General features: G+C 42.8%; 1 protein-coding gene across 6 annotated transcripts in view; it reads right to left on the bottom strand.

The window, feature by feature from the left end:
• The window catches only part of MET18 (ARM repeat superfamily protein), a 172247-nt gene that overhangs the window by 4820 nt on the left and 142327 nt on the right, over positions 1-25100 (bottom strand). The gene's annotated exons all lie outside the window — the stretch shown is intronic.

Genomic DNA, 25100 nt, shown 5'->3' with positions numbered 1-25100 from the left:
TTTGGCAGTTAATCTAGAGTACTGTATACAGTATCACAATCACTGAGCTTAATCTACATGACAAACATGGTTTCATATATAAAATTACAGTTCAAGGTTGGTTGAGGAGTATTGTTTACAGAATTTAGCACTACAGTATTAGTATGTTACAACAAAATCAGGTAAACAGAGGTGCAATCCCTTTGTGGATAAGGTGTTTTCTTGAAAGTCATGAAAATCAATAAGTATTTAGTTTGTGCTCTCCTTTTCTTTGTCAACCATAGTTCTTGGTTTTCTCATCTAAGAATGTAACTTTGCTGGTAGCCGAGCCAGAGGCGCAAGGATCTCGGCTACCAGCACCTCCAAGTCAATAGCACACCAAAAACTATCAAGTATTTCACAATGCATTGGTCAATTGGGTCCTACAATCTATTGTACTCGAGATTGTATTGATGTACATAAACAATATATTTACAAATTACACCCTCATCCTAGCTTGCTCCCTAACACTATCTTGCCTAGCCAACCCCAATGCTTTGCAGCTCCACCACTTCCATCTTAGCTTCTCCACACACACCCGATTCAACCTAGCCGTCCTTGGAGGCACATCTCCAAAAAGCCAAAATGGCCTATCGAACAAAGAAAGGAGTGTAGGGACCGGTTAGGCACGAAGATCGAGACAGACTGTGCTACGCACAGTGAGAGCCAGAGACAGTAAGAGAGAGCAGAGTAGAGAGTGAACACGTTTTCAGGCACAATGACAAGAGTGTACCTTTAGGTTTTTAGATAGATATATATGTGTAAGTACAAGTGCTAAGGGTGTGTTCATACTCGAGCACATTTAAAAGGCACGAGGCCTTTATTCCCAACAACCTCCCACCTAAAGGCAATGTACCTTAAGAGGAGAAAAGAATCAACTAAGTCTAGGTATGTACAAAGCTGAAATACATATATCTACCCAACTCCCATCATCTGTCGGCAATGAGCGAACCGCTCTACTGGAAGACCCTTCGTGAGAAGGTCTGCAGGGTTATCATCTGTATGCACTTTGACAAGCTCAATGCTTTTGCTGTCAACTACATCTCTAATGAAGTGGTACTTCACATGTATGTGCTTTGTCTTTGCATGAAAGACAAGATTCTGTGCTAGCATGATAGCACTCTGACTATCACACTCTGTGATGCCAAGCTCTCCCACCAGACGTGAAAGCCATAAGGCCTCCTTGCATACCTCAGTGGCAGCCACATACTCTGCCTATGTGGTAGACAATGCAACACACTTTTGTAGCATGGAGATCCAAGAGATTGCTCCTCCTGTGAAAGTAAACACATACCCAGAAGTGGACTTTCTACAGTCCACATGACCAACATAGTCTGCATCCATAAAGCCAACAACAAATGCCTTCTGCTTTCCAAAGTAGATGCACAACTCCTTTTTGCCTTTGAGGTATCTCATAATACCATTCACTGCATCCCAATGCTTCTTGCCAGGGGTTGCCATGTATCTACTAACCACTCCCACTGCAAAGGCAATGTCAAGACGTGTAGCAACCATAGCATACATCAAACTGCCAACAGCTGAAGCATATAGTATCTTGGTCATTTCAGCCTTCTCATCATCAGATGTAAGGATGTCCTCTGTACTAAGTTTCACATATGGATGGAATGGAACCCCAATTGTTTTCCCCCCCTCCATATTGAAACGCTGCAAAACTTTGGAGATATACTCCTTCTGAGATAGATAGAGTAAGCCTTTTGATCTATCTCTAAGTATTCGCATGCCAAGAATGTGATTTGCATCACCAAGATCCTTCGTGTCAAAGCTGCCATGAACACTTTGCTTCAATGAATCCAAGGCAGGAGTATCCCTGCCAACAATCATCATGCCATCAACATACAAAACCAAGATAATCAGGCTGCCATCTATTGCCTTCTTGGTGTACAAGCAGTGATCCACTTGACTTCTATGAAAGCCTTGGGACTGCATGAATGTATCAAACTTATGATACCATTCTCTTGGTGCTTGTTTCAGCCCATACAAACTCCTTTTGAGTTTACATACCATTTTTTCTTTCCCTTATTCAACAAACCCTTCAGGCTACTACATATATATGCCTTCATACAAATCACCATGTAAAAACGCAGTCTTTATATCCATCTGTATGAGCTCCATATCCTCAACTGCAACCAAGCCCAAAATGGTTCTCAATGTAGTCATCTTGACTACAGGAGAGAAAATCTCATCAAAGTCAATTCCATGCTCCTGCTTGTACCCCTTTGCAACCAATCTTGCTTTGTACTTTGGTGAGGAACCACAAGTGACCTTCATCTTGTAAACCCATTTGCATGGAAGATTTTTCTACCCTTTAGGCAACTGTACCAAGTCCCAAGTGCCATTTTTTTCAAGAGATTCCATCTCTGACAGCATGGCTTTATACCATTTCTTACTGTATTGTCTGTCCATTGCTTCCTTGAAGCAAGACGGTTAACCACAATGTGTCAACATGACATAATCAGCCACATTAATTGCACCAAGAACAAACCTGTCAAGTTGTCTAGTAGCTCTAGACAATCTCGTAACCCAAGGGTCATTGTTTGCTTGTTGTTTCTGCAAATTTCCATTTTCAGCATGCTGTCCTGGCATTTCAGCCTACAAATCAGCATTAACAGCTTGCTGTCATGGCTGTTCCTGCACATGTAATAGCTCATTTTCATGGGCAATAGCTGGCTGATCATTTCCAGCATCATTTCCTGCATTTACAAGTTCATTTACAGCAGGTATTTGCTGCTGTACAACGGGCACATTTTGCTGTCCAAAAGGTGAAAATTTCTTCCCAGAATACAACCCTATGGACCTCTTCAGTCTTTTCAGCTTGTTTGTGCATGCGATCTTCTCGGAAGATAACGTCATTGCTACGTACTACATTCCTTTTCTCGGGATCCCACAATCTATACCCATTTCACCCTCGTTACCATATCCTAGAAAATGCATTTACAGGACTTTGGCTCAAGTTTGCTGTGTATTTCTTTACGAATGTGCGCAAAATCCTTGCAGCCAAACCCTTTCAGATCAATATATGAAGGTGGCTTGCCCGACGACGCTTCTTAGGGAACTCTCCCCCCAAAAGACCTGTTTGGTGACCGATTACTTAAGTGAACGGCTGTCATAACAGCCTTTGCCCAAAAACCATGGGGTAATGCAACATGAGACAGCATCGTACGGACCTTATCCTGTATGGTCCGATTCATATGCTCTGCGACTCCATTTTGGGGCAGATTATGAGGAGCAATAAGCTCCCTCTTTATCCATTTGCTGTCACAAAATGCCTGAAAGGCCTTGGACACATATTCCCCACCATTTGTTGGGTATTTGACTCACGCCTCACTTACGCCTACGCTCATATGGGAGTGTCGGTGATCAGTAGGACACTGGGGCACTTTTTACTCTCGGTAGGAGAGGTTTTTTCCCCCATACTTATTGTCTTATTGTCGTATGTGCTTATGTGCTTATGTTACACACTTATGGGCACTTAGTGTGTGTCGGGTGTGAACACCCCCTACAACCCTAAGGTTTAAGGGTTGTACTTTGTTCTTTCTTGTCACACACTCTTTCAGTCTATTCTCTTGGGTGTTGTGCTTCACTCTGTCTCTCACTCTCACACTGTCTATACTGAACTCACAGCTGCACCTCGATCCTTCCATCTCACATTTGGTATCAGAGCAGTCTGCAGTCTGCAGACTGAAGCTCCCGCTGTCTGCAGCCCCCGTCAGTTTCGCCCTGTACCTGCGTGCTGCCATTGCACCTGCAAGAGCCGCCATCTCAGCCAAGCATGTCCTCAGCCCTGCGTTTGCTCAGCGTGCACAGGGCGCTCGTCAGTCGCCAGCAGGCCTGGGCGTCGTCTGCCTCCAGCTCGTCTGCCTCTGGTGCGCTGCCTGTCTCCAGCACCAACTGTCGCCAGCCCCGCCTAATCCAGTTGGGAAGCTCCGCCAACTCCGCCAGCTCCGCCTGACTGTGGCGCGACGCCTGCTCCAGTGCCACCTGTCTTAAGCGCCACCTGCTTGTGGCCACCTGCCTTTGGCACGTCAACAGCCCGCCCGACACCGTCTGACCAGCGATCATCAGCCTGCAATCCACGTCAGCAACCTGCGTCCTGTTCGCCCACTCCGACAGCCCGACGACTTCCGTTTGACCAGCGACCTCCCACACTGCCCCGTCCGCCTACAATCCACGTCAGGTGTGGGATAAATTTGATGCAAATTTTTGGACTGGTTTATCAAAAATTTTGGGGCTTTTGTGTATTTTGAGGACAGTTGCATATAAACTGCTGTTACAGTCACAGAAAGACTGTTTTGACAAAAATTTTGGCAAAAATTTTGGGGATTTTGATATAACAGTGTTGCTGAGCGTTGTTTGCACCTTGGGAAGCGTGCATTAAAAGACAGTTTTTGACAGAGTACGCCCTTGCAAATTAATTGCAGAAGTGTGTTTGCTGCGATATCTGAAAATTTGCAGATTTCCAGTCCTTACTGCTTTGACATTGCTCATTTGTCTTTGGAAATTTGTCATCATGGCAAATCAGGGAGGTGATGTATTTACATATGTATCCAAGGAAGACAGATTGGACGGAAACAATTATTCGCTATAATCATTCATGATGAAAAATGTATTAGTGGCCAAGAATTTATGGGATTATGTCAATGGAGAGAAAACTCGACCGAGAGTTGTAGCTCCCGTTACTCCTCCTCCTCAAGGAGCACGTGGACAACGGGGACCTCAACCCGCTCCACCTCAGCCACTTCCTCCAAGAACTGCAGCTCAAAAAGCTTGGGATACACGTGATGCATAGGCCTTGTCGCTGATTGCTTTGGCAATTCAGCGGTCCATCATCCCTCACATTCGTTCAGCATCTTCTTCACGAGATGCATGGTTGACTTTGGAGCATATGTTTGCAGGAAAGAATGAAACTCGGATCTCTTTCTTGAAAAAAGAGTTAGAGACTTTGAAGATGAATGAGGGTGATTCTATGTAGGATCACTTGAATAAGATTCAGGACTTGAGGGAGCAGCTCATGAATGTAGATGAGTTCTTTTCGGATGCACAGCTGATATCCACCACCTTGAATTCCTTACCTCCTTCATACTTGTCTTTTCATACTGCATTGAACCTCACAATGAGGGTTGCCGAGCACCCACTTACTTTTATTCAGCTAGTTAGTTTGCTTCTAGAGGAGGAGCAAACAAGGAAAAATAGTGGTGTGGATACTATAGTCTCTGAGCGAGCTTTTGTGGCAAGACAGAAAGGCAAAAACAGCAAGGTGAAAAATGCTCCACAGAGTTCCGGCACTTCGGGCACATCGCAGAATCAGACACAAGGGGGGACGCAAGCTAAAAAAGGAAAATGTCATTATTGTAAGAAGCCAGGCCACTATATCACTCAGTGCAGGAAGCGCATTGCCAAAGAGAAGAAGGAGTCAGGAATGTCTGTTTCTACTACTCCTTCCACTGCTAGTGAGTCAGCATCCTTTGTTGTGGACACGGACTATTGTTTTTACACTTGCAGTTATGACATCTCTTGGGCCGATAGAGCACTTAGCTCTACAGAGGATGCTGACACTTGGTTCTTTGACAGTGGTGCTTCTAGACATATAACATCTCGCAGAGATTTGTTTGCTTCAGTTAGTGCACCTCCCGTTGGGAAATCTGTACAGTGTGCCAATAATGCATCATACCCTGTTCGTGGTATTGGGGAGATTCAGCTCACAGCCATTGATGGCTCTATTCTCCGCCTGCAGGATGCTTTGTTTGTGCCTGGAATCAAGAAGAATTTGCTTTCTATTTCTTCTTTGGCACGTTGTGGTTTGCAGGTCACATTTGATGATGACCGTTGCATGGTTAGAGAAAAAGAACGCATGACTTTGGTCTTCACAGGATCTTTGTGTCATGGTTTATATGAGTTGGATGCTCTTTCAGTAGATCAGTCGGCATATTTGACATCCACTCTTACTCCTGCTATGATACAGGCAGAGTTATGGCATGCTCATTTGGGGCATGTAAACTTTGGCAGCTTGATGCTTTTGCAGCGTACTCAGATGCTGGATGGCTTACCTCTCTTGGAGAGACCTCCTGAGCACTTATGCGAGGGATGCATTTTGGGAAAAATGCATCGTTTCTCATTTCCCCGTGATGTTGCTTTCAGAGCAACAACCAGATTGCAGTTGGTGCATTTAGATGTCTGTGGGCTTATGCAAACCATGTCATTGGGTGGTTGTTATTATTTTGTGACATTCATTGATGACTTTACACGTTTTTGCTGGGTCTATTGTTTGAAAAAGAAGTCAGAAGTGTATGATGCATTTTTGGCTTTCAATACACTTGTTGAAAATCAATCTGGATGCAAAATTAAGACTCTCCGTTCGGACCGAGGGGGGGAATACATGTCCTCTATGCTGAATTCTTTTTTGAAGCAGAAAGGCATAGTCCATCAGTACACTATTGCCTATACTCCACAGCAGAATGGGGTAGCAGAGAGCAAGAATCGATCACTCATGGAGATGGCCAAATGTATGCTGAAGGCAAAGAGCTTGCCTCATAGTTTTTGGATGGAAGCAGTCATGTGTGCTTGCCATATTTTGAACAGATGCCCTACCAAAGCCTTGAAGACCATCACACCTTTTGAGGCTTGGAACAGCCGTAAACCTTCTATTGGTCACTTTCGTACCTTTGGGTGTCTTGCCTATGCCCATATTCCACAGGTACTTAGAAACAAGTTGGACAACAAGGCTGTTAAGTGCATTTTTATGGAATATAGCAATGAGAGCAAAGGCTACAGACTCTATGATCCCGTTACAAAGAAGGTTTTTGTCAGCAGGGATGTTTTTGATGAAAAATCAGAATTATCCTTGGCTGGTTTGGACACATATCAGGCTGCCCGTGATGTTTTTGAAGGGCTGCTACCCATTACTTTTGGTGATTCAGCTGGAGCTTCAGAAAATGAATCTAATGTTCAGCCAGCTGCTCCTATGGAAAGTGCAGAAATTCAGCCATTGGCTGATTGGAATATTCAGCATAATGCTGAAACTGAAATTCAGCAAGAGCTTGCACACAATCAGGAAGCTAGACAGTTACCTAGATGGTATTTGCAGACTATGCAAGATAGTCCTTTGGATGCACCCATGGCCGGTCGTACTAGAAAGCAAACTCGTTTGCATGATTCAGCACATACCATGGAGTTTGTTATGGCAGCAAGTACTTTTGATAATGAAGAGCCTGAATGTTATGAGGATGCACAACACAGTGTGCATTGGATGGTAGCAATGCAAGCTGAATTAGATTCTATTACTAAGAATCAAACTTGGGATTTGGTGTCCTTGCCATTTGGGAAGAAAGCCATTGGAACGAATGGGTCTACAAACTGAAAAGGAAAGCAGATGGATCCATTGATAAATACAAGGCATGGCTTGTAGCTAAAGGCTACGCTCAGAAAAAGGGCATTGATTATGAGGAGACATTTGCTCCTACTTCCCGTATGATGACCATCAGGTCTATGATTGCTTTGGCTGCACATTATGGTTGGACAGTGCATCAGCTAGATATCAAGTCTGCATTTTTACATGGAGAACTTCAGGAGGAAGTTTATGTACAGCAGCCATTGGTTTTGCAGTTGAAGGCTCAGAACATTTGGTATGCAAGCTCAAAAAGGCACTATATGGTTTGAAACAAGCTCCTAGAGCTTGGTATGCAAAAATAAATGCTTTCTTGCTTGGTCAGGGGTTTCTAAACAGCTCATCTGAGTCTACCCTTTACGTATGTAAAGAAGGGGGATCTCTGTTGATTATATGTCTTTATGTTGATGACCTTTTGCTCACTGGAACACATGCTGATCAGATTTCAGCATTCAAACAAAATTTGCAGTAAACTTTTGACATGTCTGACTTGGGAGTTTTGCATTACTACTTGGGCATCCAGTTCATACATGATGCTCGAGGTATTGGTCTATCACAGTCAAGGTATATTGGGCAGCTTCTTGAGAAGTTTGGCTTGCAAGATTGCAAGCCAGTTTGTACCCCCATGGAACTTGGACTGAAACTCTCATTACATGATGACAGTGATTTGTTTGATATACATACATATGCTCCTGCAGTTGAATGTCTTATCTATCTATGCAACACTAGGCCAGACATACAATTTGCAGTTTCAGCTTTGAGCAAGTATATGCATCAGCCACGTATGTCACATTGGCAAGCTGTCAAGCGTGTTTTTCGTTACTTGCAGGGTACTCGATCTCTTGGGTTGCTTTATGCCAAGGGGAGACCACTGCAGTTACATGCTTACAGTGATTCTGATTGGGCTGGTGATTATGATACAGGTCACTCCACTAGTGGCAATTGTTTCTTTCTTGGCTCTTCTTGCATTTCTTGGCTTAGCAAGAAACAATTCACTGTTTCCACATCGTCACGTGAAGCTGAATACAAGGCAGCTTTCACTACCACAGTTGAATGCGTATGGCTTAGACGCTTGCTAGCTGATCTGGATGTATCTGTTACGGAGCCTACTCCTTTGTTCACTGACAATCAGAGTGCCATTGCAGTGGCACGGAACCCAGTGTTTCATGCCCGCACGAAACACATTGAGATTCATTATCACTTTGTCAGAGAGAGGCTACATGCAGGTGATATCAGCCTTGTCTATTGTCCTACCACCAGTAATGTGGCAGACATCTTCACCAAAGCTCTTCCTCGTGACAAATTTGAAGCATTTCGCGATGCTTTAAATTTGATATCCTTTGGTGGCGGATGATCCTTGTACTCTTGATCACTCTTCACTCCAGGGGGGGTTTGTTGGGTATTTGACTCACGTCTTACTTACGCCTACGCTCATATGGGAGTGTCGGTTATCATTAGGACACTGGGGCACTTTTTACTCTCGGTAGGAGAGGTTTTTTCCCCCAGACTTATCGTCTTATTGTCGTATGTGCTTATGTGCTTATGTTACACACTTATGGGCACTTAGTGTGTGTCGGGTGTGAACACCCCCTACAACCCTAAGGTTTAAGGGTTGTACTTTGTACTTTCTTGTCACACACTCTTTCAGTCTATTCTCTTGGGTGTCGTGCTTCACTCTGTCTCTCACTCTCACACTGTCTACTGAACTCACAGCTGCACCTCGATCCTTCCATCTGACACCATTGTCAGAGCGAAGATACTTAAGTGTCTTATCTGTCTGATTTTCAGCCAATGCCAAGAATTTTTTAAGCTTATCAAGCACTTCATCCTTGCTACGAATGGGATAAACCCATATCTTCCGTGTAGCATTATCAACAAAGGTGACAAAATATTTCTTTCCCCCTAAAGATAATCCTGGCATTTGACATACATCCGAATATACTAACTCTAGAGGAGAAGATTTCAAAGAAAGAGAATTTTTGTGAGACAAGGCAAGTAACCCAAACGAGAAAGCACTTTCATTCCTGTTTGACTCATGTGTCCCAACCGGCCATGTCACAAAGAAACACTTGGCTGCTTGGTTGCGGCAACAACATGGTCACACACACTAGATACATGAAGTGGATACAAAGTATCACTCTTGCAACCTCTGGCAATAAACCTAGATCCCTTACAGATCTTCCATTTTCCATCACCAAAGGTGATATGAAAACCATCATCATCTAGCTGCCATGTGCTAATCAAGCTCTTCTTGAGCTGAGGTACATGTCGTACATGCTAAAGTGTAAAGGCAGAGCCATGCTGAAACTGTAACTACACACTGCCAATACCTACAATCTCACATGCATAGTTGTCCCCAAGATGGACAACACCATGTCGACCCCCTGTATAGGCGGAAAACCACTCATGATGAGGGGTGACATGAAAGGAAGCACCTGAATCGAGAATCAAGGTATACATATCATCATCAATATCTGCAAGTAAAGCATGTGCACCAAAGTGTGAAGAGACAAAGAGTACATCACTCCCACTGTCACTGTCATGAGTGACTACATTCACCTCTTCCATTTCTACACTGCTCTTCTTAGGCTGACTGTCCTTCTTCTCTTCCTTGCTATCATCTGTCTTCTTGCCTTTTCCTTTCTCTTTCTTCCATTTGTAGTAGTCACGTTTGAAGTGACCCTTCTTGCCACAATGATGGCATTCAACATCTTTGCCACGTGATTTACTACGTCCCTTGCCATCATATTTGCCCTTTTGCTATGATTTGCCCCTAGGATACAAAGCATTGGAAGACTTACTGGATGCATTGTTCTGTCGATTCATCTCTTCCATAAGTAGAGCACTCTCTACATCAGCATACAAAAGGATTACATTAGAATTGCTCATAGCAGTCCTGAATGTATCCCAACTCTCTGGTAGAGTGCAAAGCAAGAAAGTAGCCTTAAATTCCTCATCAATCATGAACTTCAAGGCAACCAGCTGGCTGAAAATTGAGTTAAAATCAACTCAAGTGAGTAGACATTGTTGTACCCCCTTTCATACGCAAATCCATAAGCTTTTTCAGCCAATACACTTTGCTTGCAACACTCTTTTGTGCATACAATTCTTCCAGTCTAGTCCATATAGCATATGCAGAATCCAAACCTTCAATGTTGAAGAGCAAGGCATTAGAAATCGATAGCTCTATGGTTGAGTGTACAAACTCATTTAACTCATCCCAATCATCCTGATCCATGTCCGCGGGCTTTGCTCCTTTGGTTTTGATCGGCTTTGCCTGCTTCTTTTGTAACAGGATATTGTAGCACTACTTTTGCCAAACTGCAAAATTGTGTGCGCCTTCAAGCTTCTTTATGTGCATCAGATTACTGCTGTCATTGCTGCCAGCCATGATTTTCAGCCCAAATGTGACCAAAAAACCAGCAAATGCAAGCCCAAACTGTCACCCAAGTGACCAAGGTACAAACAAGTACCAATCAGCAATAAATGACCACGCAGAAGCACAGATTTCAGATCTGTAATTAAATTTTCAGGAGCACCAAACCATGTGCTACAGCATTATCCAACTGATTACAGCTGTTCCAAGTGCATGTGCATCACATTACATGAGGAATCCCAAAATTTCAGCTGCAATTTCTGTTGTATATGTACCCACGGGCATAAAATTTGACACGAACGGTCAAAAGCCCCAAATTTTTGTGCTCAAAGCATCAATCACACATCTGCATTTTCTGTCATGCATAGAACAGGCCAGTTTCACCAAAATAGAGCAATTTCAGCAAAACCCCCAAATTTTGCAAAGAGTTGATGTCCAAATTGCACGGAATTCAACTTGCATGTACATAAAATGACCAAATGCTGCACAAATTTTTCCCAAACTGCAAAAGCCCTAAATTGCACGGGGTCCAATGTGCATCAATGTCGAGAAATTGGGTAAATTACAGCCCAATTTGCGCATGTACATTAAAAGCCCCAAATGTCGGGGACAAAATGTCACAAATTCCTGCAATTTCTGAGACAGATTGTCCAATTCTGCAATAAAGTCCCCAAATCTGCGAAAAGCCCCAATTTTTCCAGGGCAGATTTGCACAGATCTGGAAACTGTGCTTCCACGCGTGAATGCCGTCAAAGGAAAGGGGGTAAAAGAAAAGATTTGGGGAAATTTTCTTATTTTTTTAAAAAAAAACGCATGACATGAGGTTCGTTGACCCGTCGGCCTGTCACGTGGCCTGTCTGCCGACGACCTGGCTGTCACTGTCCAAGGCCGCATCAACTGCTGCCTGATTCCCCCCAGGTGCGCCTACTGGGCCCGTCGCAAACAGCGCCAGTCGTCAGCCTGTTTGGTCCTGGTGGCTCCCTGCACACAACCACTGTACCTGTCCGCCTGGCAGCGCGTCAGCTGCCTGACCCATCTGTCTACCTATTCCATGCCCTGCGACACCTCCAACTCCTCCTGTCGAGCCTGCTTGCGACACTTCCTGCTCGCCTGCGACACCTATAACTTTCTCCTTGCCTAGCTCACGCTTGACGTCCCGAGAAGCGTGCAGAACCTGATGGCTCTGATACCAGTTTGTAGGGACCGGTTAGGCACGAAGATCGAGATAGACTGTGCTACGTGCAGTGAGAGCTAGAGAGAGTAAGAGAGAGGAGAGTAGAGAGTGAACACATTTTCAGGTACAATGACGAGAGTGTACCTTTAGGTTTTTAGATAGATATATATGTGTAAGTACAAGTGCTAAGGGTGTGTTCACACCCGAGCACATTTAAAAGGCACGAGGCCTTTATTCCCAACAATGAGTACATCTAGCCATGTTGTCTTGACTCGAGAATAAGAATAAAGATGAAATGAAAAAAAAACTAACCATAATGATGACTGTAAGTATAGGTTACCACCATGTACAAAATGATATCTCGATGATCCTTTAGTTAACATATAGGATCCCACCCTAATCAATATGACTCTCTAGAAATAATGTATCCTTCTCAAGGCAAGAATATTTGCCATGGGGTGGTCCAAGACATGGAGTCCACTAAGGGGAGGAACTAGTCTTTAAGGGTGAGCCATGATTGCTCAAAACTATTAAAGGCAAGGATGTCGAGCATGGTGATAGGGTGGTGACTGTTGTGCTCTATGGAGTGCAACTACCTTGTCTACTATGAACCCTCTGACTCATGGGTGGTGTGTTAGTATTACTGTAGTGGTAGCACCTTGTGTGTGTGTGTGTGTGTGTGTGTGTGTACGCGTGCATGCATGTGTGCGTGTGTTTGAGTGAGAGATAAAATAAAATGATATATCGATGTTTGCAAACGGCCAAACTGACCTATGAGACCATGAGTTACAACCATTTGTCTAATGATACACCTATCCAAAAAAAGAACAGTAAATATAAATGAACACTAGAAGAAAGCTATAAGTTATAAGCTAATGATACAAGGAGAAACCCTAGCTAATATAATCTAGCAATCAAACCTCATGTACAAAAGCCAAGAGTAGGAGTATCATGGAGATACATAGGGCCTAGCTTTAGCTCGAGTAATGATCTCCTATATCTGTATATCCATGTGCCGCCAACATCTATGTCAGGGTCTAGGGCGTTTGGATCAACCAAGCTAAATGGCTCACAACCACTCAATGTCCCCCACGTGGATGTGGACTATGGTAGTGTCCAAGAACCCTCGATGATCCTTTCATGCGTGGCAGAGATTGGGACTGCTTTGAAATCTTCTAGATCTCCCTTGTGACAAAAATTGTAAGCTCCCTCAGGATAGGTCCTCTTTGTCCTAAGGTGTACTCCTAAGGAGCATCTCTCAAAGTTGTCATATCTCAAGGAGGAAGAGGCCAAGGTATCACTAATCAGTGTAATCCATGACTCTCAATAGTGGCCAAAACCCATCTCTAAAAACACAATGAAAGCAGCCTCGAATCTCATAGTATGCTAGGCAACAAAATGTAAGGCTCCTCTATCCATGGCTCCAACTAGCATATGCACTCCTCTTGTGGTATGGATCCCTATTTGCCAATCTCAATCTCTGACTGATGTGAGGAGATACGTACATGGCTGATAACACAACTAATCCCATGTGAAAGGTTGGTGTCCCACATCTTAGGTGAACAATAAAGCCATCATTTGTAGTATGGAGGAAATATTTTCGATACAAAGACATCTTCATTCCCAACCTCTGCAATGGTGTCAACCATGTCCTGTTGGTGTCCAGGCTCCAACTGAGTGAGATCCACCCTAGTGATCCTACCAATCTCTGAGTGGCTCAAAGTAAGAGATAGTGCATGGAGGGAGTACTAAAAGGGGGATAATTTGTCCATGCTAAAGCCATGCAACTCAAACCAAGCTCACATCTATGCATATCAACATGATGTATCTCCCTCTCTAGTAAGTTGTCGAGAGGACTCAAGAGCCAGTCACATGTATCCATGTTTGGATAGATCCCATAGGTGATGTATATATAGGACTAATCAAGTTAGGACCTCCACTACAATTGGTGTAGCCGCTAACTCAGCTCTGATAATCTCAAGTGGAACAAAGGCCTTACATCTAATCATAATGAAAATCATACATACAAGGGGTCTCTCCATTGATCACCATCAATCATAAGTGCGATCTGATTGGCTGCAGTGATCAAGGCTCGGCCTCTACACCTACACACCATAGAGGAATGTGGATATGACCAGCGTCTCAAAGAGCCATAACTCAGTATCGGAATCCTCGAACTATACCTATGAGTACATCCTCTCCAAGCCACCTAATGTTGCATATTCTCATGTCAATCTAGTGTTTGTTGCCTCTCTTATAGAAAAAGTGGGGCTTGTAAATAAAACTCTAAGGTATGTATAAGAATCCACATAATCCATCTCCTCCTGCCCATAGGTGAACTTACGAGCTGATCTCCTAACCCATTGTGGCATGGTATTAAACACCATATTCTTAGTTTTACCAAGTTTCACTGAGAGACCACCATCCAAAGAATAAGAGTATAATGCATCCAAATGTTTCTATAGTCCTTGTGGAGAATCGGCCAATAGAATATCATTAGCATATAGTAAGATAGATATCCAAGCACTAGCTAGTGGAGCTCCTCTATCATCTCCCTCACAAATATAAACAGAGATCCCATCAATGTATAGGTCAAATGCCGTCGAAGAAAAGGCGGACCCCTAATTCACCCCAATGGTGGAGTGAATGGATATTAAAAGGCCTTCAAGTGTTCACACTATGCCAAACCCTCTCATATAGTACTAGAATCCCCCAAATGAGCTCCTTAGAAACTCCCATATCATGTAGTTTATGAAACATCCTATCTCTTGGCACTGTATCATGAGACAAAGAAATGAGTACATCTAACCATCTTGTCTTGACTTGAGAATAACAATGAAAATGCAAAACAACTAATTCTGTTCATGCTTACAATCATATTGAATGCATGCATAAGATATAATCATATCATCATGTACAAAATGATCTCTCAATGAACCTTCAATTGACATGTACCGTTCCACCTCAATCAATAGGACTCACTAGAAACACTATACTCTCCGCAAGGTAAGAAGTCAGTCCACTAAGAGGAGATACTCATTTCTAATGGCAAGAGATGATGGCTCAAATCTGGCGAAGACAAGAATGTTGAGCATAGCGACAAGGTGGTGGGTGTCGTCCTCTAGGGAGTATGCCTACCTACTCTGTTCTACCCCCTCTGAATCTTGGATGGTGTTGTGGTTCTACTAAGGTGGTAGTGTCTTATAAGCTGGGTCTCGAGCTAGCGATTGGGATAAACAAAAATAGTTGGGATATTGGACAGACTTATTCTTTTAGAAGCTACAACTCACTTTGGCCACAATCTCTCACCTTGTCTTCTCAACACTCCACTCCAACTAACCATGTATCCTTCTCTCCAACCCAAGAAAGCAAGAACATAAGATTGCCTCCGAGATCTAATGAAATCACCAACTTACCTTCTCACCTTATAGTCCAAAAGCTTGAAGTCTCGAAGATATTCCACGACCCAAGTAACACAATCTGATATCATCACTCCTCCGTATCCATAACCAAGTATGCCAACAATGACAAAACAGGATAGAGAAGAAGAATGAGATAAAGAAGATAGATAAGAGCTTTACTGTGCGAGATACATCATTCTCTCACAATCTCACAACCTCACACTCAGCTCCAAACTCAAACCTCTTACCACGAATGAGAAGAAAAAAAAGAAAAGCAAGAAGATGTGGAGCTTCGTCTTTTCTCAGCCCCTCGCTCAACACACATCTCACTCACTCTCTCCCTCACTCTCAACAATAGAGAAAATATAATAGAATAGAATAAGTCAATAGAAATCTTTAACAGTTACACTAATAGAGCTTCTACAACATGGATGCACCAAAAGGGTGAATACAACTAAGACATCCCACCCCTATACAGACTACGATTAAGGTTAGGGTTAGCTCACTTCTCTAAGGTAATGCCCCATTTGCGTTTCACGGTTTCTGTTTGTTTTAAGATTTGTATCCCACTTTGCATTTTAGGATTTATAAAACTATGAATAAGAGTTTGCACCTACTTTTGGGTGTCCTACCTACTTTGTGGACTCTAGGCCGGCTAATCCTTGAAACATGGTTCAACCTTAGACTAATTAGACCTAGTCTATGCTATTCTAATTACAAATCCATGTGCACAATACATACAACAATTGCAGTTGCAACAAATACAACTATAGGAGATGATACAATGTGCATAGGAGTAAGTCTAGCTCTCACAAAATAATACAACTATGATAATGTGATGTCTATGAAGTAAAAGAATAACACAAGTGCCCAATAATAAACTAAAGTGCTCCAAAACATAATATCCTTTCAAAAATAATGCCAGCATTTGTGCTTTCCATGCTTTCACCTTCTATGATGTTGCCTTTTACATTTCTTGTTAACATTATCCTCCTCTGAGACAAGTGACAATCCCACGGTACTCATTTCAAAGCAGATGTGGAATGTTGGGATGATTAATGAAGAAGCTTAGATGGAAAACTAGTAACTTTTATATGAACTCAAGACAAGGTATGCAAAAGATGAAAGGATCTCATGTAAGTCTTCCTTCTCAATCTTTTTCTTCAAAATTCAATTCTTGCTTCTCAAGGTCATTTTGAAGTTGGTGCTTCTTCATCTAATTTTAACACATTCAATATTCCTTCCACACCACAATTCTCATTTCCCATCCCATCCTCTTCTTCCATTGCATCTCCATTTCCATCATTCACTTCTTCATTTCAATCATCACCAGTGACATTCCACACTACACCAAGGGGTTCACAAAACATAGACACATCTTTTAGGACCTCTTTCTTTCCACATCTGGGTGGTGTGAATGCACATTTGGGGAAGGCTAAACCTCCATGTATCACACATACTTTCAAGATATCCCCCGCATGGGACATCTTCCCGAGCATTCCGAAGTGTGGATGAGCTATTACCATAGTTTGCCTCCATGGCTTTACCTACTGGACCTACTAGTTATTTTGTTCTGTTGTAAGTGACACTTGGACAAGGCTTCCATGTTCCCATGCCTCCATCTCCATCGGCACCTTACATAAACATTCTTTATCCAGTGACTCCACCATCGGCATCACATATGGATACCCATAATCCATTTCTGCCTACCCACCTTGTTATATTTATAAGGTAAATTAAGGGAAACATGCACGAGGCATGACCGTCCGGGGCCTTGGCGCCCGAACGGGATTTAGGGGAGCCTAGAATTAAAGAGAGTCCAAGAATAGTAGGACTCACCAAGATTTGACGGCTGGCAATCGGATCACGATGAGTGTGGCCAGCATTTAACTAGGCAAGGCTGGGAGGTGAAACGCATCTCGTACCATTTGTGTGTCGGACTGATTTCTGACGTATTCTACTTCATCTTCTGAGTCGCCTTTGATATTGGCCTTTCATTGGTATCAGAGCAGCCATCGTATACTGCTAGAGCCGTCAGGTCCTGTTTTTTTTTAGTCATTCGTGAAGTTTTTTTCAGGCGAGGCCAGGCGAATTGACGGATACGTCACCCATCATACGTTATTACTAGCCGAAAGGGAGACGCCGTAAAAGCGTGAGATGTTGTAAGGGAAAGTGAAAAGCATGAGACGTGCCAGATGCCGTAAGGGAAAGTAAAAAGCGTGAGACGTGCCAGGGACTGTGAGATGCCGCAAGGAGCATGCGACGTCGTAACGGGACGTCTCTTTACGTGAGACGTCGCAAGAAGATTAAAGCGTGAGATAGAGTTCACGTGCCTCACGCGTGCCTCACATCATACCAATCATTTTGGGAGAGCAGTTTCACATGCCTCACGTCACACCAATCGTCTGGGAAGAGCAATCATTCAACAGTTCGTCACCAACTGACTGAAATCAGTCAGACTCGTCCTACAAATAAAAGACATATTGGTGGTTCACGTGATAGTCCCGTTTTCTGCGAAGAACTTCATTTCCAGCGTGACTCGTTTACTGCTTTAGTCCGGGAAGGCAAAATTTGTTCCTTACTCTTCGGGTTTATTTACAAAACCAGCAACAGTTGCCTGCCATTATAATCAGGGAAGTACTTTACTTTGTATGCAAATTTCTTATCTTTGCTTTCCAATTCCAGTGTATTAATGGCAGAAAAAGGGAAGTATGTCAACTTCTATGTGGCAGCCTACCTTTGGTCCACATGATTTAGTTAGAGTGCATGGATTGATAGCTGGAAAGAGGGTTAGAGTCATGATTGATGACTCTGCTACACATAATTTTATAAATTATGCACTTGTCAAAAAATTGCAACTTCCCCAACAAAAGAGTGGGCATCAATATGTTGTTCGTATGATGCAAGGTCAAGATAATAAAATATGGGATACAGTGGTATCCAATTTGGAAATTGAGATTCAAGGATATAAAGATAAACTTGATTTCCAAATTATGAACATGGAAAGAGCTGATATTGCTCTAGGGAGGGAGTGGCTATGGGGATTGGAACCATCCTTAAAACGTAGCTACCATCATAATACACTGGAATTTGAAAGGGATGGTAAGACTTTTGTCATTCAAGGTAAACATGAAGTATCTGATAATCCTTTGCTGTGTTCCACTTAGGTTCAGAAGCTGATAAAGAAGGAAGTTTGTGAGGTATACATGTTATGGTCTCTTCCTGTACAAAACACTTTTACTTTCTGTAATATAAAGCAACAATTTTCTTATGTTTGTGAGTTGAATGTAAATAATGAATTAAGTAGTTTGTTAGATGAATTTAAAGATGTGTTTCCTTCTGATTTACCAAGTGGCCTTCCACCAGATAGGGGTGATATAAATCACCCAATTGACACAAATAAGGATACTCACCCTATTTCTAAACCACCTTATAAGTTAAGTGAAACGCAGCATCAAGAAGTTGAAAGACAAACTAAGGATTACCTTGATAAAGGGTTTATTCAACCCAGTAATTCACCTTGGGCTTCGCCAATTTTATTAGTAAAGAAAAAAGATGGCGCCCAAGGAAACAAGGGAAGGGCAAACAAATCATAGTTTAGGGAAACATTGAAACATGAATGGGAACGAAAACGAGAACTTGAATTTGCAAAGGGAGAAAAATAGGAATGGGAACGCCACATCATCAAAGAAAGACGAGGATTACATGATATCCTAGTTAAAGAGATTATAGGTTTTTTTAATCAATATGTAAGAACTTAAAACTTGAATTTATCAATATGTAAGAACTTAAAAGCTAAAAGATGTTACTGAAGCTATAATTTGGAAGAATTATAGGTCTTTTTCTGCGTTTAAAAAAGGCACGTGCATGAGAGAGAGAGAGAGAGAGAGAGAGAGAGAGAGAGAAACAATGACTTTTGTAACTCTTTTGTTGTTTAGTATTTTATAAATATAACATCCATTACGAAAAAAAAAGAGAGAGAGAGGGAGAGAGAGATGAAATGAAATTATATATTAACGTCTACAAAAGGCCATCTTACGTCTACAAAAGGCCAAAATGACCTATGAGACCATGAGTTACAATCGTGTGTATGATGGTACAACTGTCTAGGCAAAATATGTAGCACAAAGCAAAATAAGAAAGGAAACTAACTATGGCTATGTGTAAAACATAGAGCTCTATCTAGTAAGAATAAGCTCTAAATGGTACAATCTCATGTGGGTATGGAGGGCCTAGCTCTAGCCCGAGCAATAATCCCCTGTATCCGCCTATGAAGGTGTCGTCGGTGTCTGTGTCGAGGCCTAGGACATCTGGATCAGCTAAGCTGAACGGCTCGATCAATCAGTGCTCCTTGTCTATGTGTGGATTGTGGTGGTGAGAGAGGCTCTCGTGTGGGTCTGAGTCTCCTTTGCAAAGAAGTCTGTGAGCTGCCTCTGCGAAGGGCCTCGGTGACCTAGAGCAGCTGTACTCCTGAGGCGCATGTCACAAAGCCGTCGTATCTCAAGAAGAAAGAGACCAAGGCATTGCTAATCAGTAAAATCCATGACTCTTGATAGTGGTCCAAACCCGTCTCCAAAGAGACAGTGGAAACAACCACGGACCTCATAATACGCTGGGCACCCGGCAGATATAATGCTCCTCTATCTCTGGCTCTAATTGGCATATCTGGCATATGCGCTCCTCTCGTGGGATGAATCTATATCTGCCAGTCTAAATCTCTATCTGATGTGAGGAGGTGCGCAACTCTCCAATAGTACATCTGATCCCATGGGAAAGGTGGGTGTCCATGTATCTCGAGCAAACAATAAATCCATCTGTAGTATGAAGGAAATGCTCGCGGTAGAAAGCCATCTTTGTCCCTAACTCCTACCCTGGCATCAACCATGTCCGTCTGATATCCAACTGGGTAAGATCCATCCTAATGATCTTGCGAATCTCTAACCTGCTCAAATCAAGAGATGGTGCACCAAGGGAGTACTGCAAGGGGGGTAACTTGTCCATGCTAAATCCATGCAGCTCAAACCAGATTGACATCTGTGCATACCAACATGAAGTATCACCCTCTCTGGCAAGCTATCTGGAGGACTCAAGGGCCAACCATTCATATCTGTGTATGGGTAAGTCCCATAGGCTATGTATGTATGCGACAGATCTGGTGAGGGCCTCTACCACAATCAATGTAGCTGCTAGCTCGGCTCTGATGATCTCATGTGGCACTGAGGCCTTACATCTGATCATCCTGGATATCATGGACACTAGGCGTTTCTCCATTGACCTCGATCCATCATAAGTGTGCCCTGATCTGCTATGGTGGTCAAGATTGGGCCCCCATATCCGTACTCCATAAAGTAGTGTGGATGTAACCAGTGTATCGAAGAGCCATAGCTTGGTGCGGGATTCTTGGAATTGCACCTGTGAGCACATCCTCTCCAAACCACCTAGTGTTGTGTATCCGCGAGTCACTCTAGTGTCTGCTGCCTCTCGCATAGAAAAGGTGGGCCCTATGAATAAGACTCACGGTTATGTATAAGAATCCACATACTCCAGCTCCTCAAATCCATATGTGAATTTAGGTGCTGATCTCCTGACCCACTGTGGTGTAGTATTAAATACCATCACCTTGATTTTACCAAGGTTCACTGAAAGCCCACTCTCCAAAGTATACGACTGTAATGTATCCAAGTGTCTCTGTAGACCCTCTGGAGAGTCAGCTATCAATACAATGTCATCTACATACAATAGGAGAGGTATCCAAGTGCCAGCTAGTGGAGCTCCTCTATCTCCTTCCTATGAAATGTAATCAGCAATCCCATCAATGTATAGGCCAAATAATGTAAGAGAGAGGGGACATCCTTGCTTCACCCCAATGGTGGAGTAAATTAGGTGTCGAAAGGCCCTCAAGTGTCTGGACTCTGCCCACAACTCTCTCATACAATGCCAAAATACCCCAACTGAGCTCTTTCAGGACTTCCATGGCATGCAATCTATGTATCAGCCTATCTCTCGGTACTGTGTCAAAGGCTTTGCGGAAGTCCACAAAGCAGCAGTAGGTCCGCTGGCCATGGGCCCTTCCCTCCTCAATGATCGCTCTGAGTGTGAGGATGTGATCCAATGTGGAGAAGCCTCTCCTAAAGCCAACCTGTCCCTATGCTCTAAAACACACAGACAGAGAGAGAGAGAGAGAGAGAGAGAGAGAGAGAGAGAGAGAGAGAATTCTCTATTGGTCATACAGTAGTATACACTTATTCACAAAAGAAAAAAATAAGATCAGATTTTGTGTTGGTTATTATTGATGGTCATGATTCACACATTCAAATCATGGCCAGAATCCTCATTTCAGTTGTTTGCTCTTAATGTTCACATGTGGAACAATCAGAATTTTTCTTCTATGAAAGGTCATGACCGAATGGCCAAATCCCTTTTTGCTTGTAACACATTGTGTCGAAATGGCAAATTCGATTTCACTTGATCAACACTCAAAACGGCACATTTGAAGCTCACAATATTTATATTTTCTTAAAAGGTCCCAAACTTTCAAAATTTAACCATTTTTCTTAAAAGGTCCTAAACCATTTTTCAAAACGTTTATGGTATGGCCTAAAACGCCACATAGCATCATTTTGGGATTATGAAATGTTTCAGCCTAGGAACATGCTTTTGGAGATTTTAACTCTATTTCGACGCTCCATGCTCTACACTTCACCCTTTCCGAAGTGCCATCTTAGGACATTTCGCATAACTATGAAACAAAGCAAAATCAAATCAACATCAAAATCAAAATCAAGTTGGTGAGTCACCAAAGAACCTCTCTGTCTTCTTTCAAACCCGGGTGGCAAAATGTACCTCAAAAAAATAGGTATTGTCAACATTATCAAAGGGTTGGTCATTATGATGACAAGTATTGATCAAAGGCAAGAGGCACATAGCAAAACCCAAGAATCGGACTTGCGCCCCTCAATTGGGTAACCCCCAACACGGGAGGCAAGGTGGTTGCGACCAACTCAGGGATAGTGGCATGGTTAGACCCACACTGCTACTAGTCATCCATCAAGTCAACATCATTCTCAACTCCAAAAGGCTTGTCTAACTGCTCTACAAAGGCCCACCTCATCTCTTTAGGGATCTCGAATGATAGGAGCCTCATCCACACCTACAAGTTATCTCCCAAGGAGGTGACTGCAGAAGCCCCGTCTTCGCAGCCTAGCACTCCTACTTGAATTGTGGATAGTGAAGCCACACATCACATGACCTCCATCCAGGACATTTTTCTCACCCAACCCCTTACAACTTGACATATCCAAGTCAGAAATAACTCATTCAAGATTCATGCTCATAATGGACTCAATTTTGCTACTAACCAGGATTCAGATCTAGCTATGTTGGACGATGTCTACTTTGTCCCCCTACTTGGGGTGAACTTATTATCCGTTCAATAACTTTGTTGATTGGGGCGAACAATCCTCTTTACAACAAGCACAATTGAGGTCCTTGACTCTCAAACTAGTCTAGTGATTGATTGCAACGAGGCACAGCCTAGTGGCCTCTACACGATGATCCAATTTCTTTCCAAGTTGACAGCTAAGGGCTCAAACTTCCCCCGCTTCTAGGCTTTAGCCACCACACGGCAACCTATGAACAATAAGCGTCTTTGGCATGATGTTTGAAACATCTTAGTTACAACTCTCTTTACGAGCTGCCTTGCCAACAAATGGTTGAGAACCAATCACACCTAAAATTGCCTAGATGTGTCTCCAAAGCCTATCAGCTAGGGAAATAGCACCATACCCCATTCCCTCAACAGTCCACACATACAGCTGAGGCGCCCCTGAGATTGATCCATGTGGATCATTGTGGGTCAACATCCATTGCCACCTGGAATGGTGCATTGTACTTCTTTTTTAAAGTAGATAATTTTTCCAAAAACATGTGGGTGTTGTTTATAAAGCACAAATCTGACACATTGATCTACTTTTTTGCATGGGTGTTGTTGGTTGATAACCAGACTGATCATCGTATAGGTTGTATGAGGAGTAATAGTCGTGGTGAGTTTATCTCATACATCTCTCACCAACTCACCTGTACTGACTCCCTTCTTAGAATGAAGCCGTAGAGTATGGAAAAAAAACCTTCATGAACATGGCATACTCTATGTTGTTTGCTACAGAGCTTCTTGAACACCTTTGGGTCAAGGCCATTAACACTTTGGTGTACATCTTCGACCGGTGCCCTACTCCGGTCATCTCTTAGGTGACCCCATATCAAGAATTCTTTGGCTTTCAACCTATAGTATCCCACTTGAGAGTGTTCTAGTGTCATGTGTATATGCATACTCCTGATAATAAGATGGGAAAGCTAACTCCTTGAGCAAAGCTCGTTTTTTTTGTAAGATATTCCTCGAAGGTGAAAGCTTATCATTTGTCAATCCTCAAATAGACAAGGTGATCGTATGAAGAGATGTTTTTTTATGAGAGGGACATTGTGCAATCTTTTGCACATTGGACTAGCCTTTTTCTCCACACATACACCATCAGAGATAGTGTTTTCTAAGCTGGGTCTACTACCTACTCTTAACATTCCAGCAAACTCCACCCCCAAGCCCCCTCCACGAGACCCATTACCTCACTAGTATCAACAGACTATGCAGGATTCATGATCCTTCCACCACAGGGCCCTGGAAGATCTACTCGGCTTGCCCTAGAAGAATCATCTCGCAATTCTAGTGCCATACTGAAAGTTAAGGCCCAACTTAGTTTCACATTTGTAATGACCGGTAGTTGTCTTATTTTTGGGGGATGGAGATAGTTCAATCCGACGATAGTATTTTTGTACCCCAATAGAAATACACTCTTTAATTGTTGGAATAATATTACACAGATTAAAAACGGCCTGTAGCCATGCCTCTCGATCCCACCATCCACTTATATAAGAATACTCTTGGTCAATCCTTCTAAGAATACTCTTGGTCAAACACAGCCTATAGCCACGCCTCTTGATCCCACCATCCACTTATCTAAGAATACTCTTAGTCAACCCTTCTATGAGGATACCTATATGTCTATTGTAGGGAAGCTTCTTTGGTTTGATCACACTATGCCAGATTTAGCACACTAAATTAGCTTGCTTACTCAATATTAAACTATATCTAGGATGTCACATTGAACATCTTGTTTACATGTTTTGAGATTTGGTGTACTCATTCTTATGGATTGACTTATGGTCATGGTTAAGCCTGGAAGGTTATAGTGATTGTGACTCCACAGGAGATTTCGACATCCAACATTCCCATGACAGCTCTCTCCTTTCCTTGGGTACACCTCTCACCTCTTGGTCTAACCGTAAGAAAAGAGACAGCAATGGCTTCAGCGGCCACGGTTGAGTGTAGGTCTCTCTACGATGGCAACACAAAGACCATCTATTTGAGGAGCTTATTGGTAGCGCTTCAGTTTTCTTTTGCTACTCCAACTATCATCTACTACAACAACTAGAGTGTCATTGCATTGGCTGGTAACCCCATCATCACCCCATGGACAAGACATGTTGGAGTTCACAACCCTTCACCAAAGAGCAAGTCGAGCTAAGTAGTGTTCGCCTAGAGTTTGCACCATTATGTGACAATTTCGTAAATATTTTAACCAAGGCGGGTCAATTGGCTGGTTCTACAGTACCTACTACACAAGATTGGCTTGACTACACTCTCTCCTACTTCAAATTGATGGAAAGAGGGTGACT

Source organism: Lygodium microphyllum, chromosome 11, assembly GCF_053477565.2.
Source record: "Lygodium microphyllum isolate KBCC chromosome 11, Lygodium_microphyllum_v1.1.10, whole genome shotgun sequence".
Classification (NCBI taxonomy): Eukaryota; Viridiplantae; Streptophyta; class Polypodiopsida; order Schizaeales; family Lygodiaceae; genus Lygodium; species Lygodium microphyllum.
The sequence above is the reverse complement of the archived record's forward strand: the minus strand, read 5'-3'. Positions and strand labels throughout refer to the sequence as shown.